The following is a 17,709-nucleotide window of genomic DNA, read 5'->3' as shown; positions in this document are numbered from 1 at the left end:
AAATTCAAAGAGGGTGCGCCACGTCAAGGTCTTTACTTGAGTTTAGAAATTAAATTCTCCAATGTCGCTTATACACAGATGCATCAATAGGTTTCACAAAGCAGACTGAGAAAATAATCCACAATTCAGTCAGGTAAAAATCTTCCCGAGTCTTATTTAGTGTAATACTGAGCATTATGCCACTCAGAGATAGTGAAACGTGGGCCTATGTCTCTTTGTTGAAGGTTCGTATCCTCATTCACCGGCAGAAGCTTAGAAAATGTGAAAATAGAGCAGTTTCACTGACTAAACTAAGACCGCGCTGTCGACAGGGGACGATGAGAAGACAAACCGTTAAGCAAATTGATTAATGTATTGTTAAATTTCTACTAAGCACAGCGACGTGAAAATAAATGTACATGCCAGCTATTCGCTATTCAGTGCGGATTTCCCTAATTTAGATCGAAAGCATCTCTGTAATTATATGCATAGCGTTGAAGCAACTCGGCTTTCACAATTTATTTCCCCTTTGTAACAGCAGGCAGACTTGGCATTCTAGGAGGCAAAATACTGTCCTTTAAACTTTTCTGCTCCCGTTCCAAAAAGCTGCATGACATTGTTGACTGCATTTACTTTTCATCCAGACCCGCAGGAATTAACACCCTGTTTACTGACCCCGTCTGGCTAGAAAATTCCCGACTACACAGCCATTTCATTTGAAGTGCTTGTTAAAAAGGTGTTGCTGAGGGTATACTCCTCTCTGAGGCGTTCAAGTGCACACCAATCTGTCAATCATGATTAATGTTTAACGCTTAGAAAGGAAATAGCATGAGGAAGTGATCCGGCAGGACTTCACACAGGTTTCACGATGTGTTACTGGGTCATGGCACACTTTCCTCACTTTGAATTGGGCAAAAATAGTCCTCTGCATGCCTTTTTAGTAACAAAGTGGGCCAATATCTGCATAAAGTGGAAAAGCTAATGCGCTCTGTCATATGCTCAAGAGTCTGAGTCTAAAAAGCTTCACCCTTTAAGTGCTTTGTCTGCCATCATAAATAAGATGGAAAGGAGAGAAAGCAGGCAAAAGAAAGAGCAAGGCGGAGTAGCTATAGAAACATGGCCAGCCTCTTAGAATCAATAGACAGTTCATTCAATCAATACACAGTTTGGTGTAGCAGAACCTGTCTGTCTGACGAAAGTGGTAGAAGTTGAATAAGATGGCCAATTAAGTGTCGTGCAGGCGTACGTGTATCGTCCCCGCGCTTTTCAGACGCAGCAGGCCTCCATACTGCTCCGCTCCTTGACAAAGTACAGGTACAGGTTGTCACTTAGCTCCTATGGAGCATAGTGGAGGTTAGGCTTCACAGTTTGTCTAGCTTTTATAGTTGTTAAAAAGGGAAACTGTCATTACATAAGTTAACACTGCAGTTAATGATGCAGCCACCTTCCTTTGAGGTGGGTTCTGCATGAGTTTGCATGCATTAGCACATTAACTACAGTAGCATTTCGATCCTTACACCCTGCAGAATATATTTTTTTCTTTGCATTTTGCCTCATTATCCAATACAGAGAATCAAAGAAGCTAAATGCGTATCTATTTTCTTCTCTTTGTGTCCTACGCCGACTATATTCAACCCCTCTTTATTCATAGCGACAGCCACAAAATTCCAACCCGAAAGCCGGAAAACAAGCAGTCGTGCAAGTGTGTGAGAAGGATCGCGCAAGGATTCATTTAAAAGTTGCTAATTTGCAGCACTTTCACGAGCGCTGAAGTCCTCTTACACCCGTGGTCCTCCCACACAGGTGTTTTCACTAGTTTTAGCTGATTAAAGCTCGCCTGAGGACCGTGTGGGCGTGCTCATCTGACATCTCCCTCACTCTCGTGTTAGCTTTATTGCACCTGTAGGGTCAGTCAATTTACGCCTTTATGATTATTAGTACACAGTTTGGGGACTGTGCAATTCTGGCCGAGCTCCGAGGTCCAATACACCTGAATAACTGAAAGTGCCTATGCAGAGAAAACTCAAATCCCAGCCTCACTGAACACTGCATTCACACGCACACGCACACACATATAGACATATACTGTATGTGCAAATAAAAGCTCACTGCAATGGATTACCTGTCTCAAGTTTCAACTTAAAATACAGGCAAATTACAGACCCGTCAGTACTTTTATTGGAAAATGAGCGAAAAATTAATAATTCATCATTTTAATTACAATTTATTTAATGCCTTTTTTGTTTGTTTTTAATTAGCAGGGGAGCTCAAATTATTCCGGAGTCACCTTTCCTTGCCCCGTCTTTACCATTCTGCCTTTCTGCAGCGCAGTAATTGGATATTTTTGACTCGTTCGTTGTTAGTTTGCTTAAACACGCAGTTAAGGATTTATCCAGTCTAGTGATGTGCTTCGATTCATGGTGCATTTTAATGCTTGGAGGGGAATGTTTACATTGGCAGAAATGCTCAGGCCCTCGTCATTAACATTTCACAGCTCACCCGGTAAGAACATGTGAAACTGTGTCACCGTGATGTTTTCTAGGTCAACTGTAGGTTACCAATTAGCAAACTGATATAATGGCATCAAACTTGAATGACACGACAGCTAGCCCGGGAGTAGTGCAGCTACGAGGGCCAGCGTCTGCTTATACTCTGATTAGCCACGCTGTGCGACGTAGGTTAAGCTGTATTTTCCTGCAAGAAGCACCATTATTGTAAAGAAAGCATTCCGGAGAATAACCTAATCCTAACCCATGATGGCGTTTGACCCAGCCAATAGATCAGTCCTCTGGCATAAAACTATGAAAGGCAGCTGCCAGCAACTCCCCCCCTCCCTTCCCACCCCTCCTTCCTCTTTGAATGAGCAAAAGTAGGTTAACCATAACACTGTGCAAGTCGGGTAAATATCATAGCAAGCCAAGCCTCTTACCCCCAGAATGAAAGCATTTGTAAATATAAACTATTATAGGACACTTATCATAGCTCCATACATTGATGGAAAAGTCAGGTTTCTTAATTCGTTTGGGAAGGGGATTCTCCATGCAAACGCATGTAACCGGCGACAATGCTCGCACAGAGGTTTATCAGCTGAGATAAACACATGGTATGCGCCAGTGTTATTACAGGGAATCACGCGATTGTGCCGTCCGTGATTACGTATAATCTCTTTAGTCATGATACACTCTTGAATTAATGTACACATATCGGTGAATGTTGTCATTCTCTTCATTGTCACTGGCAGCTCTCTGATGACGGAGTCCCCCCCGAAAGGAATTCATCAAACACAATACAGCTGTGAGACCCACAGGCCTCGACGTGGATGTCCTACGGTTCTGCTTTTCCACGAGCGCGGCGCATTTGCAGATAGTGTAATGAATTCACCGCGAATGCCCAGCGAAGGTAAACTGAGGCCCGGAACAGTCGCTAATGTTTTAAGAAGTAAAGCCAAATCTAATCATTTTGGCAGCGGCAGAGATCCATGTAAATAGTGTGACCTTACGCCGGGATAAAAATATGATTTGCTTAAAGAAGTGCATGACAAGGTGCCATGGCACTTGAGTGGATTAGCACAACCCCTTGGGAAATCATCCGTTTTCAGCTCTTGCATGGGTTTTGAATCTAATTGCATGCAACACTATTATATCTCTTCCAAATCCTGCTCATTATCACTAAACATTCTTAAAATTTAACTGATCAGTATAGAGGGGGTTTCTATAAAGTTGCGCCGGCCGCTGGGAGGCAACGCCAATAAATACGTTTTTGTAAAAAGTTCCTGTTCATGTTAATAATTTGAATTTTAATAGTTCAATTATTGTGACCATTGTGAAAAGGGTGCAGAGAGATCAGTTCAGTTACGAGAAGATCACAGTCACTCATTTACAGTACGTCAGAAGAAAGCACACTTAAATTCATTAATATTTCAGTGCAGACTCACATAGCTCGTCATAACGTCTGGCTAAATGCTCACCAAATCCAAATTAGTAACAAATCACAGTAATCAGTTATATACTTGTTGCACATTGTAACTGCACAAAGCGAGCGCAAGGTCGTTGATGTAACCGCAGCAGTGTTTCCTCAGCAGGAGCTACCCTTGGACTAGGAACTTTTGTGCTGTTTGTAACACAGGGATCAATTAAGTTCCAGTGAAATTATTTTGCAACGGAAAAATAAAATCTCCTGCTCGGGGGCATAGTTGTTCTTAAAAGAAGAGAAACATTCGGGGTGAGGTTCGGTAGTGCGCTCACTGAATTTCGTGTTCAATGGTGTGAATCTGTTTTATTCTGTCTCTGCAATTTCTTATTTTAAATTCAGCATTTTGGACATTTTGATTTGCTAATTCTGTTCATCCATTCTCCAGTGTTGACTCAATTATTCTAGCTTCAAAAGCAATCACAGTCCAGCGGCAGCACACCTGAAGTCTCCTTCATGCTTTACGGCTGTTGCGGTCTTGCCATTAAACCACCTATGAGGGCAGCAGCGGAGCAGGTTTCTGCCCGTTCCTTCAGCAGATGATGATAATTACTTCAGCAGATCATTTTGCCTGTTTTTCACGACCAACCCGCTGAAGGAATCTTTCAGTTCCTTCCGCAAGGCTCATGGGACTAAATGTTCCGGGTACTTTGGATGGAAATCAACCTCACATGGTCTTCCCATACCAGCCCCAACTTCTCTTGGGTTCGGTATTGTCTGTGCCTGTTCTTTTTTACACAATGCTTTTTAAATGTTCAGATGCACAAATCCTCTTGATCTGCAGCTTCACATACAGCTTCCTTTGTGGATGTACCCCTCTATGTCAAAGGAGCCGCGGTGCTAATACTGTGAAAATAAGCCAAACACACAGGCCTCTGTAAAATTGCATCATTGAGCTTCATCGGTTTGATCCAGCACACCCTGTTGAAAAACCTCAAAAAACGTAGCATGTGTATCAGAATGTTACTCTATTGACTTTTTAAATTTAAAAAAAAATATAAGGAAAAAAATGCTTTTAGCTTTTTTTTTTCCGCATCAGTGCAAAGTGCCTAGTCGCGAATGACTTGAGTTATGGAAATTGTTCAGTGCATGCAAACAACTGCAACATGAACCAAAAACCCAAGTGACAGAAAAAGAAGAGAAGAGAAAGATTCGGTGACCTCTGCATTCACGCCACAATGATGATAATTGTCCGTAATTAAGTCAGAAATATCAGCGCTCGCGTGGCGCTACATCTATGCTGATTAGAGGTTAAGAAGGTCTCGATGTTGACCTGAATTTTAAACGTGAGTCAGTAGGAGCACCCTATGAAAGTGATGAAACACGGCCAAACAGCCAGTTGACAGACAGCCTTGTCAAATGCTAAGGCATCAATCATCTCCTAATAGCATCAACACTCCACGGGGCAAAGGCCTACGTTGCCGTATCAGGCAATAACTGGAAGTAAATTTGAATAAGCAAATGTTTGGATCAGTGGGAGCGCTCGGATCAAAATTGTTTGTATTGGAGTGAAAACACCGTTTACAATATTGACCCCAGAGCTGCGACTACAGTCAAATCCAGCCCTGACACTTGTGCCCATCTGGTCAATTTTCGCCTAGAATCTGTAAATGAAACATTCTCCAATTCTCCAGTTTGGCAAATAGTCCCTTCGTGGAATAATTACACTGTCAATGTCGGCTCACGCGCGCACTGTTTACTGTTTACCTAAAGTTCCAACGAAGCCAGTAAAAGACACGGCTCAACAAAAATGACTTGGATCCTCATTTCGAACGTGCACGCTTTAAGTGGCACAGACTGTAGACTCGGCATGAGACTGTGACGCAATTCCTCCCGTCCAATCCACTCTCATTTTAATTCTCATTGTGGTCTGTCTGCGCCAAGGACGGCCGCATCTAACCCAGAAAAAAAAAAGAAAAAGAAAACTGGAACTATAACTCAAATTGCTCCAGATTTCCTAACCTTGGTAATTAGACAACCGTCTCTTGAAGGTCACAAGAGCTACGGGGGAAAGAAGAAGAAAAAAAAAAATGTTTTAATGAAATGCATCTATCAAAGCTTCGCTAGAGAAATGTGTGTGGCTCTCCAAGCCCTGAACCGTTATCGTCAAATCCTGGGCAGGATTTCGTGCAATTTGTGAAGGCAAATGTGTTCTTTTCACCATTCCCCCTTCCTGAAACCTCCATGTGTGGATGAAAATGGCAGCCAAAGTGGAGTTTCATTCTGGCTCAGATGAGGTGAAGGAGCATTTACATTCCTTCAATTTCTTATTTTTTCCTCCCTTTAGTGAGGGACATAAAACGTAGCCATCCAGCGTGACATTTAAATCCCCAGCATCCAGTGGCTCTGCGAACCATCCTGCTGGTCCAAACAAACAAATCATGTCACTGATTAAACCCAAATCAAATGAAATTAATTTACAATTAATTTAATGCATAATTGATCTAAATTAGATTAAATTGGAAGGCCTATCAGAGGGGTGGAAATTACAACCGTGGCGAAGGAAGCGAACCTGTTTCCAGGTTGTGTGATTGGTCGACATGCTACTGGAGCGCTCCACTGGATAAGCAGCAAAGGTACAATAAATGAGAAACTGAGCACATTTTGAGCCGCCATGAACAAATTGAATGTTTATGAGGAGTTTCCTGTGGGGATTTAGTTCTTGCACCAGAGGGAGGAGTGATTGCGTGGGCTCTCGTCATCTTTTTTTTCTCCAATCCGTTATAAAGACTTCTCCGTCATATATGATCCTTTCGCTCCATCATCTTGAAAAAGGAGATTAGGGCCAGATCTGACTTCTCTAAAGCATTATGTTGTGTTTTTTTTTTCCCTTTCTTTTTCTTTTTTCCTCTTCTTAACCACTTTACTCTGACCTTGATGGAACCACATCATGAGGTCAGGGAAATGCGCAGCAGAGAAATTGTAAGTTGGTAAAAAAAAAGACAATCACGGTGCTGAAATAATCCAGCTAAAAGAAAACTTGACATAAAATGCACTGGCAAGGATTGGAAGTGACACCTGGATACGGGGTCATGTGGGAGTAAGGACATATGGGGACAGCAATATCTCTCTCTTTTCAGGACAGTGCTGAATTTTCATTATTTCATTTTTTTTTTTTTCCCCCAGGTTGAAGGAAATAAAAGGAAGCACCATGAAGAACCTCACACAGAAGCCTCACAATTCACTGCAGTGCAGCATCTGACAACCGCTTTGAGGACTTTATCTTAAGGCCGTTTTGCATAGAGCGAAAAAAAAAAAAAGAGGGGGGACCATTTTCTAAGCTAGCCTTTGTTCTACTGGTCTCAGCTTCACAATACATTTTCTCATACACAGTTTCTTTTGTAGCCTTTCCGAAAAGCTGTAATGCGATAACTGTGTTGCTCTTCTATTTTTTTTTCTTTCATCCAACCCTCAAAATTTTGCCACGCAACTGCTACTGAGGTTTGATCACCTCATCTTTTTAACACTAAAATAAAACAATAATTATCGTGTCAGCAACAACTCCTCCCACTGATATCACACTGATCCCTGAATCTTGCATTTGTCAACACCCTCAGAGGCAAAAAACAGAGCGGGAACGCAGCACAGTGCAGAGGCTAATTGCCTATTTTAGTGGGAGAAACTATAATAACATTGTGTCTTCTGACATGCGGTGCAGAATTAAAGAGAATTTAAAGATAGGAGACTATTCACCAAACTGGAACGTGATTACAAAACAGCCAAAGCGAGTTCATAGACTAGGAATCAGTTCTTTTTTTTTGTGACAAAATTTGTTTTATTAGCTTTCCATTGTGTTCACACAGAATGGTGCAACAGCTGCCGCGCCTCCGTGCGGTTTTCTATAGGCGCACGAAACGCAGCAATGTACAATTCACACACAATGTACATTTATGATGTGCATAATTTCCATCAGATGCTCCTCTGAATTGTTGTGTGAGGAATTAGCCCACACTTCATGCTGGATGTTTGCTTTTCCTACCCCTTGCGGAGAAGGAGAAGAAACAAGGAAACAAAGCCGAATAAATTATCTGGTGTTTGAGACTTCTCGCTGAATTCCACTTTATTTGTCTGTCAGTCTCCGTGTGGGAATTTCTGAGATCCCCCGTCTATTCAAAGGAGGACAACATCCAGGGGAAAGTGTTTTACATGAATGAAACACAGCTTCGCAGGCACGGTAACTTATGGCTGGGAAATTTATGAGACCGTGAACATCGTGAAAAAGAAATAAGGAAATGTGTTTTTCATCTGCGTGGGAGATGTAATATATATCATGCTTTGAATTGAGTGTTCCAGGGCAACCCTTACATACATCAAAGTTATTCTGTTTGGCATGGTATCAGTCAGGTTTTGTTTCCTAGGCAACTTCATGTGCTCTGAAAATTATTATCTACGGTCAAAATGATTAAAGGCCCGCGTCTATGTGCTACAACTGCGAATCCTTTGCCAAAAATAGGCCCCCCACTTTAAATGCGCTGTCGCCTCGGAAAGTCAAAAAGTTAACAAGACCACATCTTCAGTCCGTGACCTTGGTCTGGGCGAATGATCTTTGTTGACAAACCTGATATGACATTTTGAGTGTCTTGGGTTATTCTGTGAATGAGAGTTCAATCATCACATCATTAATGGGCTTGGAGTGGGTCCAGTCATTCATGACACAGTGCTTTATAGCTTTGCCAGAAATCTCTGTGCTGAAATGAGAAGGTTGTAGATATTTTCTATGGAGCTATTTCCTGACCAGAGGGTGGCTTTGATTAATGGCTTTCTCCCTTTAAAGCCATTTAGGTAATCCAAAAGAATAATCTTCTCATGTCTCGAAACCTTTAACTGAGGACATTGACCAGGCCCGGCTGTCGCCTCTTCATCAATTACTGGGCTAATTAGTATTTATGGTTTTTGTCGCGCAAGACGCCAAGTCAATTGTTTTGTCTTTCTTTTTGCTCTTGATCTGTGGTTTTGCGCGCGCCGTTTTAAAGCAGCTCGAGTGCCTCTCCGTGCCGCTCCCCGCAACAAAAGCCGCACGTAATGCAGAGATCCCAGATGACCGGCGGATCCAGAGGGGCTATTTTACATGATTATATTTGCTCAGCTCTGGTGGCACCTTATCCAACAAAGGCAATTTACAGCCATATTGATCATATGCTCTGTTTTATTAGTCAACAAAATCAGTTTTTATCTGGTGAGGATTTCTTCTGCTCAAGAGAGCCCTAGTGTTGACTGATCCTGATTTGTGTGTACTCAAGTTATTGTTCTCTGTTTTTATTTCTTTTGAACCTCATGCCTTCCATCACTCTCCAGACTGTTGTAAAGCTTTATAAAAAAAAAAAAAAATTCCTTCCAAAATCCATCTCAGTAAGTAAATATAGCTGCTTCTCTTCAAAGCCTGTTGAGTGCTTCTCTTGACTCGCATTGACTGGGCATCGCCTAGGAGACTCAGCCTGCGCTCCACACCATGAGTGTTAACGCCAATTAAACCCCTGGCACCACCCTGTCATTCTCCACATTCTGTGACATATGAGTGATAACACAGACCCTTACCTACAGCCCTCGTCGGACGCACATTAAATGGCACTAGACCCTCGCGTTTCCTGACATTTTGCCGAAATCGATTGCAATTTAATCAGAGTGAGCATGCTGCTATCGGCCACGCTTACACCAGCTGTTTTTTTGTTTTTTTTGTTGTTGTTGTTGTTGTTTTTTTATTTTTTGCATTACCTGACCTCTCCCAGCTGGAAAAATAAAAAGTATTAAATAAACAAATGAATTAAGGAATATAGCAATTCCAAGCTCCAACAATATGAAATTCTCATTAACCATAAGAAAATATTGAGACAAGATCACAGCCTCAAAGTTGATAATAATAATCACAGATGTGGTGTTCCTGTGAAAGCATATTTCGATTCAATTTGCACGCTATTAGATTTATTGTCTATTTTGAACACTCATTACTTCCTTTCTCCCTCCCACTCGCCCTCTCTCTCTCCGTCTCCTTGTGTGTCTCCCTCTTCCTCTTTCCCTCTGGTGGTAAGTGCAATAATTATCCCATTATTCTTTGAAGTCTTTTTAAAATCCCAAGCCCCCAAACAATCGGGAAACATGCGAATATTTGGTCCTTTTAAGTATTTGGGGGTCCTGCGAGGTAGCCCACAGCTGGAATATTCTCCCTTTCAAATTCCAACAGGTCGAAACAAACCCTAAAACAACGCTGTTTTAAAGGGGGGGGGAGAAAAAAAAGAGCGCGAATCATGTTATTTCGAGGAGCTTAACTGATAAACAAACCTTTCCTTTGAGCAAAGGTGTACTGAGGCCAAAATGAAACTTGCAGAATGTTTCCCTCCTAGCGCCTATCGACTCCTCATAATGCCGCTGCTCACCGAAGAGGCCGCACAAGCGCGCGCACAGATGCCTCAAGGTGGCTACAAATAAACCCTATATGGCTCAGCTCTCAGATGAACAGACTGAGCTCTCGAAGGGTGCTCGGTGCGGAGTTTCTAAATGACTTAATAGGGCGATAATGTGTTAAAATGAAAATTTGCCTCTATTTTAGGAAAAACCTCAAGTTGTATTGCTGGCTGCTGATCCTCGCGCAGACGTTATTATCCTCTCATCCTCTGCAATTAGGTACGCACAGGCTGTCAATTTATACAGAGAATGCAGGAATAATTAATAAACCGGCACATGTTCTTATTTCCATGCATAACCAGATGAAATATTGATTAGGAATGTCAGGAAGAAACCTGGGCTATTAGGCGGAATAACATTTCACAAACATGCACTCTGGACTTAATTGAGTAGAGGCATTAAAACGCCAGTGATGTACAAATGTCTGGGTCCTACCTGCCACTAGGTATTACTGCCTAAGGCTATACAAATATGAGCTGAAAATGAAAGCAACTCCATAACTGTTTGGATGGCGGCTGGTGTGATAGACGAGATGGAAATGCTCATGCTGTTTGTGTCGTCTCAGCCGGCGCTCTTCTCCTGCTTTATAACTAAATCCACATGGGAGCAGGAGAGGTGATGGTCAGCTGAATCATCATCGCTGGTGCGGAACACGAACATAACACCAGGCAACGGCAACACATGTTGATACACGCATGCAAACATGTGCACAGCCTTAAACCTACAATCCGCTCTCCGGCGGCGTGACACAAGACGCATGCAAACACACACACTGGGAACTAATTATCATGTGCAAACCGACGGATGTCACCCTCTTCTGTGCCGCGGTGTGCTGGGGGGAGGCAGCGACGAGAAGGAGGGCGCCTCGCGGCTGGACAAACTGATACAGAACGGCGGGCTCTGTGGTGGGGGGGCAGAGCTGGAGTCCCTGACATCGGTGGCAGAGGCGAGGACCTTGAAAAAACTCCGGTCCATCGTGAGCAATGTCCACCACCCTGTACACGAAACCAGAGTCAGGGAGAGAAGCTTGTTCAGCGACACACTGCTGTCGCTGTCCTTCTCCACGGACGGGCTGAGGAGGTCATTCGTCCCTGAGGACGTACGCCTATACAACACCTCCTTGTGAGGAACCACACTGGATTGAGGTCATTGCTCATAGTACCGTATATTTTTTACACAGTCATATACAAGTACATATAACGAGTGGAACTTATTTAATATCAGAACCAGTGAGGAGCAAGTCGGATGCTATCAGGACTGCAAATGATCATGCCAAAGATGTGAGCAGAGGCTGTCATTAACGGCACAATGTGTGTTACCGTGGCAACATCATAGAGGCCTCCATCTTTTTAATGCTGTGGTTAGGAACAATCGACGTTGCACCCAATCCCCACGGGAATTAAAGGCACATAGCTAAATAAAGCTCAAGTACCCGTGCTGCCGCACTTTTACAATCCACTGTTTGTTTCGTCTCTGTGGGGAATTCTGTAACAACCTGTTTCTGTGAGGGGGGGAAAAAAAAGTATGCGAGGAGTCAACACCCTACAATCAAAGTACAGCTCTGCGTTTGCCCGAATTTAAGTTTAAAACAATTACTCCAAATAACAAGATGACGCATTTTGATTGGCGTGCCATTAGGTGACGATAACTGTTGCCTATATCCTGTTCCCTCCTTCACTGACTTGATTCAACACGATCACAAAGCTGACAATTTCTTTGGCCGGCAATTTCACTCAGTGTCCTTGCCACAGTTCGGTTAAATGTAACTAAATACAATTCCCACACTTTTCAATTTTGTTCGACAATGACCTGTTTGACCAAGGTAATTACCTTGGCTCCTGAGCCATCTAAGAAAAAGCCCACAGAGATCTTTCTCCACCGGATTAGCAGTGTTGTGTCGATGAGCCGCAGCACAGTCGTTCGCTTTAGCCGGCGCGGTGATTTCTTTGCTCGTTTGTTTATTATTTGATCTGTCCGCCAAAGAAAAGTTGTCTTTGGTTTACAGGAGAGTCTTGTCTGCGTGAGCAACAGAGATAAGGTGGATGTAGTATTTAATTAAGAGGGTAGGAAGCCCTGCTGGTATCTGGGTACATACAGACACACGCGCCAATTGACCTTAGCGAACATGTCAAAGTGTTATCTTGCTCCCATCAGCCCCAAGCGGGAGTTGTGAAGGCAGTAAATAGCTGTGCTCAGGCAGCCTTTTGATTTTCCACAAACAGCATTTTCAAGTGGCTGCTTTCGGTGTTGTGGATATTATTGTTCAGCCAAGTGAGGCGACATTATTTTATGCTTCTTGTCACAGTGTTTCTAAAATACCTAAACGCTAATTAATGCGTGCCGTGTTTGTTTCTGCGCAAACAAATTAACTTCTTGCTACGCTTTACTCCAAAATATGTGTGACAGAATGAAATAAAATGCAGAGATTTGAAATATATTTATATATATAATCAAATTAGGAGTGTTTCCCCGAGCCGTGCTGCCAATGTATGACAGACTTAAAGGGATAATCCACCCTAAATATCATCTACATTGTGATACTTTTGACCAAAAATGCGATTAACAAGACAAGCGTATTCGAACTAAGCTGCAAATCTGAACATCGTGATTTGAATTACACGTTCATCAGCGTGGAGGTTTTGGAGTTTGTTCAGAATCTGTTTTTCCGTATTCGCTTTAAACTGGTTTTATCGTTTGAAGCCACCCTATCTTGTGAACATGGCAACAAAGGAACAGGGAAGGTAAACCGACAAGATCCTTTCCTAAGTCTGCAGTGACACCTTCAGGTTTGAGATGAAATTACATGTCACAAAATCTCAATTTAACACATTTAAAAATGCCTCACGGTTACATTATTCTGTAAGTCAGTCCAGTGCAGTTTCTTCAATGTAATAAAGACTTCGAAGGTATTTAATAGAAGATGTTTTTGCAGAACACTACGATGGCACAGTGACATTGACCTTTGAGCTTGTGGATACAAAATACTTCATCGTGTTATTTGAATTAGACATTTGTATGAAATTCTGTCACGATAAGCATAACTAATTCATCTTCATTCATAAGAAATCCCGACGACATAATGTCACAGGCTTAATAAGAGATTGGAAAAATATTCCAGTGAGATACAGTTTACACAGAATCCTAAAATCTTTTAAAATTAAACGACCTAGATTAATTAGAAATAACTGCAGACACACTGACTTCTGACTATATGTTCCACAAATTAAACATTTATTCTGTTCTGACCATGACTGCTTCTAATGTCTGTGTCCCTCATTGAGCCAAACTTTTCTTTAGATTCCTATTCATCTCCTCGGCAGCCTTGTTCTCCTTTATTAGTCCATGAACAAGTTTCTTTTGACAGCACATGAAGTGCAATTTAATTTGACTTGACCTGTGATTATTTTTTGTCTCCTTAAGTTCTTCTGTACAATCAGTAATACAGAAATAGAGAACTGACATGGGCTCAGTTTTAACTGATTGAGTCCTCCATATATTGTAGATTAACACCACATAAACAGATCAGCAGTAAACAATGTCAACAATAAAACTATTAAAAATATTAAAATAAATAAGGGCTAATCAAGAGGAGTCTGTCAGTCTGTTTTATTCTGCTGATAAACATGGATGAATGTAAATGCAGTTAATATGTTTTTGCCTTTTATCATCGCTCCTCTCATTGTTTCAGAGACCACTGTGTTTCTTAAATTTGACCAACAGGTGGGGCTGTAACAAAAAGAAAACAAAACAACCTGTTTCAGACTCTGAGTTTGTTTCTTGTCATGATGGGTAGCGGTGTCCATGCTGTGGTCCGAGGACCTTCCAGGATCATTGGAGTCTTTCCAATAAGTTCCAAATAAAATGCACAAAGTCACGTTTTAAATTTGTAAAGAATGAAGAACAGAGAGTATGACAGAAAAAGTCTTCTAGGGCTGAAACAGGCACCTACGAGTAGGTCTTTTGATTAAAAACAAATGTTTTGTGTTACATGACTGCATTAAATTATTGATACTATGAAATGAAGTTATTTTATAGGAAAAAATATATAGTGACGCAGCTGCAAGAGAGAAGACAAATGTGGAATGCATCATAGAAACAATAAAAACCAATCAGCCACAACATTAAGTGAATAAGTAAAATAACTCGCCTGTCTTGTCACAATACAATGTTCTTCTGGGAAACGTCTGCACCTGACATTTGTGGTGATGTTACTTAGACACGAAGCACTCACCAAGACCAGACAAATCGTCTCCACCCCAGCAGGATGCAGCCTGACACAGACTCACAGAAACAGTTTAGGAACAACTAAAAAAAAAACATCCGAAGGTATCTGTAGGATGTACTGGAACAAGCCTGATCCACAGAGGCTGCTCCCCTCAACCCATAAAACACCACAGGACACCCTCAGGGGGGTCCATGTCCGCTTTGTGATGAGTTTTGGCGACACAAGGGAGACCCACACAATTGTAAGTAAGGTGGTCATAATGTTATGCCTGATATGGCTACAGTCAGGTTGTATTTTGTTACCTGTTTCTTGTACCCACTTTTGATGTCACCACTGAGTTCTTCACAGTTCTTGACTGATGTGTGGTTTAAAGATACGTTAGAGGCCAGGGCAAATGAGATAGATGTGTAAAGTTTGATGTGGTCATGTTGAGTGGAGAGGGCACAGGTTGGCCTGAAAGCACTTTAAAACAGCGAAGCAGAGTGAGAGAAAGAAATTGTTGCAGAGGAAAGAGAGGAAATCGGATTTCAGATTTTAAGGACTTGCCAGTGTAAACATTACACAACGGATAGAATCTGAAGGAGGATTTGCATTTTAAATGTGAACAAAGCGAACACGGAGCAAACAACAGCGCAAACATTTGAGCAGACAGTAGCTGATGATAATAATAGACAATGCTCGTATCATTAGAGCAAACACTGTAATTATGCAAAATTACAGAGAATGGTGGAGAAACTGGAGAGGCAGCGGAGACGAAAACCGTGCGCCTTTTTTATTAATGAAGCAGTGCGCCGCGGGAGGAGCTGCCCTCGGGTTCGTGTGAAGGGTGAGAGGTGTCCTTCTTGATGGCTGACAATGTGACTAACATCTTTTTCTCCCCCACCTCCCCGAGGGAGAGCAGGGATACTCCTGAACGCGTGTACTCAGACTAGGGGCGCTCGAGTTCACAGATGGGTTTCATGGTCGTGCAATCTTTCACATTCTTCCGCCGTAGCCTGTCCTTGGTCTCCCCCATTTAAACGGTTATCCCTCCTGGATGCTGCCTCTACTCCCTCTTTGCCCCTGACATTCAGTCGCGCCTTCTGTTTATTATCTGGCCGATGATGCAATGTGTCAGGCTTGTCTGCCACATCCGCCCTTTAAAGCCCACAGTTTATTTTTGTTGGTTTTTTTTTGTTTTTTTTTCAAAGTGTCACCTAACAACCCCACCTCCTCGCTCTTCTCCTCCAGCCTGAACAATCATGCAGGAAATCTATTTTGATTAACTAAATTGCCTGCACAGGTGTTTAACCTGCCTCGTTAACTACTAACTGACAAGACCCTCATTATTCCAAGATTTGAGCTGCAAAACTGCATCGCTGTAGCACAGTATTGATGCTCTACTGACGATATGGAATAATTGGATAAAAACCGCCGGTTTTGCTACGTGTCCCCTGCCCCCTTGCTTTTTCATCGCTGTTAGAACTATCTGCAATTTTCAGTTTCATTTCAAAGCGGCGAACCCAGCATCTGAAAAACGCTCGAAAAATGCTCCCAAATACCAACAGGAAATGAATAATGTTGAATTAGTGGTACTGACTAATCCAATGAAATCACGCTGCAAAACACTTATATCACACCCAGAACACTTATAAGGTCAAAAGCTCTGGTGCGTTCTCAGAACAGACAAAAACAAATACTGTTAGTGTATAAAATAAATAAAAAAACTTGCGTAATGCGCTGACATAATCGTCTTAAAAATGGCTCTGTGTTGTCTGGTTGTTTTTTGCGAAGTGTAACATCGCTTGCGCGACATCACAAAGGCCTGTGAGAGCCAGACAGTGGCAAAGCAGAACGGTTTACCAGGACGCCCAATGTTCTTGCGTGGTCCAGCTGGACACAGATGACAAAGTGCAACGCGCCATCTGTAAGGGACATATATCAGAAGGGCTACCCATCATTCCCCGTGGCAAGGCTCCAGCTCCATTTGTGTATTTCCGACCTTGGAGCACATAATTGTTAGACTTCATTTTCAGTCATTTGTTATGCTGATTATTTCGTGTGCATGGAAGGGGGGAGGGGAGAGAGAGCGAAAGAGAGAGATGTTCTGCTCCCAGTTGGTGAAGATTATGCTCAGTGTCATGGAAGACTTGGAGAGATATTAAATGAGGCTCATATCATGCATCGCCTGTGTGTGCCTCATGCTCCCCCAGCACGCTGCGACCACGCTGGATAAAAATGCATTATCATACTGACAGAGATGCAAACATGTGTGAGCACAAACAAGATGCAAAATATGCTAAAGCACAAATGTGAATTCATATTAAAAACAACATGTTTGCGATGGAGACTATTTATTTATTTATTTTACGAGATATAAGCCAGCTGTACAATTTGCTTCCGCAACAAACATGAATGCTAATTTATGCAAAAGTAGTGTTACGATGACAGGGTTTAGTCAGTCCAGTATGAGGAGGGAGACCTCTGAAAGTAGGAGCAGAAACAGAAGCACAAATGAGTTGCATGCACGCTGAATGCGGCTTTCATGCTCTTTAATAAGAGCCACGGGCAGTGTCCCTGATGTGCCTGCTCTCCTCCCATGTGAGCAAGAGCCAAGAGGAGAGGATGATGGATATAGCTCCACGAGGACACAGCGGTATGCAACGATACTCGACATGCTTCCACATGAGCGCCGCCGCGTCAGGTTGGCGAGGGGCATGGCAGGACCCCTCCTTTACCTTTTTTCCTCTATAGCGCCAAACGGGACTGGGACATTTTGTATGCAACATGTGCCCCAGGTTGAGACGCGTGCGTCTGATGAATTAAAACAGAGAGAACTGAATAATTCACTCTGATTATACTTGCATGACAACTCATTCCATAACTGTTTGGCTTTCATTAAGACCTGGTGAAAAACACACTCACAGCGAGGACAATGAGTCACGGTCTGTGACTCAGAGTTTACCGTTGGCTTTTAAACAAACAGACAAATACTGCAACACTTCGAGAGCGCTTATTTTAATTTTCAAGCTCTCTTGTCTGCGAATGGGGAGGGGGGGTCTGATAAACACACATCACACTATAAACTCACAGTGTGTTCATGCGTTACGCAATTTATCAAGGCTTTTCTGCACAGGCTGTACACAGTAAGCCTGTCA

The sequence above is a fragment of the Mugil cephalus genome, chromosome 12 (genome assembly GCF_022458985.1).
Source record: "Mugil cephalus isolate CIBA_MC_2020 chromosome 12, CIBA_Mcephalus_1.1, whole genome shotgun sequence".
NCBI classification, from domain to species: Eukaryota; Metazoa; Chordata; class Actinopteri; order Mugiliformes; family Mugilidae; genus Mugil; species Mugil cephalus.
The sequence above is the reverse complement of the archived record's forward strand: the minus strand, read 5'-3'. Positions refer to the sequence as shown.